We start from the raw sequence: 2,660 nt of genomic DNA, 5'->3' as shown, positions 1-2,660 counted from the left end.
AACTGCGGCGGTGTTCGCTGGCTGGCATCGTTTATGGTTAGAACTAGGGCGGTATCTGATCGCCTTCGAACCTCTAACTTTCGTTCTTGATTAATGAAAACATACTTGGCAAATGCTTTCGCTTCTGTTCGTCTTGCGACGATCCAAGAATTTCACCTCTAACGTCGCAATACGAATGCCCCCGCCTGTCCCTATTAATCATTACCTCGGGTTCCGAAAACCAACAAAATAGAACCGAGGTCCTATTCCATTATTCCATGCACACAGTATTCAGGCGGGCTTGCCTGCTTTAAGCACTCTAATTTGTTCAAAGTAAACGTGCCGGCCCACCGAGACACTCAACTAAGAGCACCCTGGTAGGATTTCAACGGGGTCCGCCTCGGGACGCGCAAGCACGCCTTCGGCTCGCCCCACCGGCAGGACGTCCCACGATACATGCCAGTTAAACACCGACGGGCGGTGAACCAACAGCGTGGGACACAAATCCAACTACGAGCTTTTTAACCGCAACAACTTTAATATACGCTATTGGAGCTGGAATTACCGCGGCTGCTGGCACCAGACTTGCCCTCCAATAGATACTCGTTAAAGGATTTAAAGTGTACTCATTCCGATTACGGGGCCTCGGATGAGTCCCGTATCGTTATTTTTCGTCACTACCTCCCCGTGCCGGGAGTGGGTAATTTGCGCGCCTGCTGCCTTCCTTGGATGTGGTAGCCGTTTCTCAGGCTCCCTCTCCGGAATCGAACCCTGATTCCCCGTTACCCGTTACAACCATGGTAGGCGCAGAACCTACCATCGACAGTTGATAAGGCAGACATTTGAAAGATGCGTCGCCGGTACGAGGACCGTGCGATCAGCCCAAAGTTATTCAGAGTCACCAAGGCAAACGGACCAGACGAGCCAATCCGATTGGTTTTGATCTAATAAAAGCGTCCCTTCCATCTCTGGTCGGGACTCTGTTTGCATGTATTAGCTCTAGAATTACCACAGTTATCCAAGTAACGTGGGTACGATCTAAGGAACCATAACTGATTTAATGAGCCATTCGCGGTTTCACCTTAATGCGGCTTGTACTGAGACATGCATGGCTTAATCTTTGAGACAAGCATATGACTACTGGCAGGATCAACCAGGGAGCTGCGTCAACGAGAGCTGAGCAGCCGGCCGCCCGGGAGTGTGTCCCGAGGGCCCGCGCGAACACGCAAGCGTCCGCTCAATTATTCTGCAAACAGGAGGAGGCTGAGCTCCCCTGCACGATACACCTCGAAACCCTCTCAGGTCCCGGCGGCGCGCAGCGCCGTCCTAAGTACTTGGTCGGGTTCGAGAGAGGCGCAATCGCCCGGAGATGGGCGAGTAGACGCTTTCAGTGCGAACACCCGTGCTCCCAACTGAGCTTGCCGCTGCCGACAGAGGCCCGGGAGCGTGCTGTCGTGGCATTGCCGGCGGGAAACAACACGCGCCACCTACGGTGACCGGCAGCTCCAACGCCAGCGCCACAGAAGGGCAAAGCCCCACTTGGGTGCAGAAGCGAACTCTCCCAGCACAGCGCACGCGCCAACACGTCCGCAGAGCTGCGATACAAACCACCTGCGAGAACCGCTGGGGGCGACCGAGCAGCAGACGGCGTCGCGACGCCGAGTGCCGGGCGGCGGCGCATCCTCAACGCACACAGTCCGCAATCGGACCAGCACACTGCAGATGTCCACCGCGCTTCGCACCGGGCTCGGCAGAACCCACTTTGGCCGCCTGGCGCCGCGCGCAGGGTGCGCCGGCGCATAGCTGGGACGCCAGCCGGGCCCGTCGGCCGGCGCTCCTGCCACTGGGCGCCCCCCACCAGCCGGCTGTAGTGCGTGCGCTCACGCAGCGCGCGGCCAGCACGCCGGGCGGCCCCCCCTCACCGGCCGGGGACTGTCCCGCCAAGCCACAGCCTCGTATCGCTTCATACCCACATGGCCAACTCAGGTTCGGGGGCATGGCGGGTACCGCCGAAACAACCGGTTCATAGATGTACCGATCGTCGCTATCACCGATGCACCTGCAGCGCGAACAACCGCTCAACAACTGATTTCCAGTTCATTTGCGGATCTTTGGCAGCAAACGTATACGTCAATCTACATTTGCGAAATCTACGATTCTGGCATGCCTGCATGTTATGTGTCACGACACGCTACATCAGCCCACATACACACTGCGGCATGTACACGAGAGAACACGTGGAAGATGGTCCGCGCACGTGTGCAATGTCCCTTGCGCGGGTCGACTGTCAACCGGCCTCTGTAGCATGTCGCAGATGTGGAACGCGGTCCACCGTGCTATCATGTTGTGTGGGGCAATACGATTAAATAGGAAAACCCTCGTCGCTACATCAACAGACGGCTCACGCTGATTCCCGGCAGAGGGAGGAGGGGGGGGGGGGGGGGGGCCAACATGCAATACTTTCGTCCGTACCTACCTACCACATGTCTGTACGGCGTACAACAGTGCAATCTCGCTGTAATGGGGAGACGAGACAAGTAGCATCGTGCACAACATATGGCCCTTATGATTCGCCATTGTAGGGCGCAGCCGGTGTACGGTCAAGCATGTGCCACATTATGTCACTCAGTACGTAACGACGGATGATCAGTGTGGGTTACGCGTACATCAGCGGACAGTCC

The sequence above is a fragment of the Schistocerca gregaria genome, unplaced genomic scaffold (genome assembly GCF_023897955.1).
Source record: "Schistocerca gregaria isolate iqSchGreg1 unplaced genomic scaffold, iqSchGreg1.2 ptg001533l, whole genome shotgun sequence".
In the NCBI taxonomy this organism is placed as follows: Eukaryota; Metazoa; Arthropoda; class Insecta; order Orthoptera; family Acrididae; genus Schistocerca; species Schistocerca gregaria.
This window is presented reverse-complemented; position numbering follows the sequence as displayed.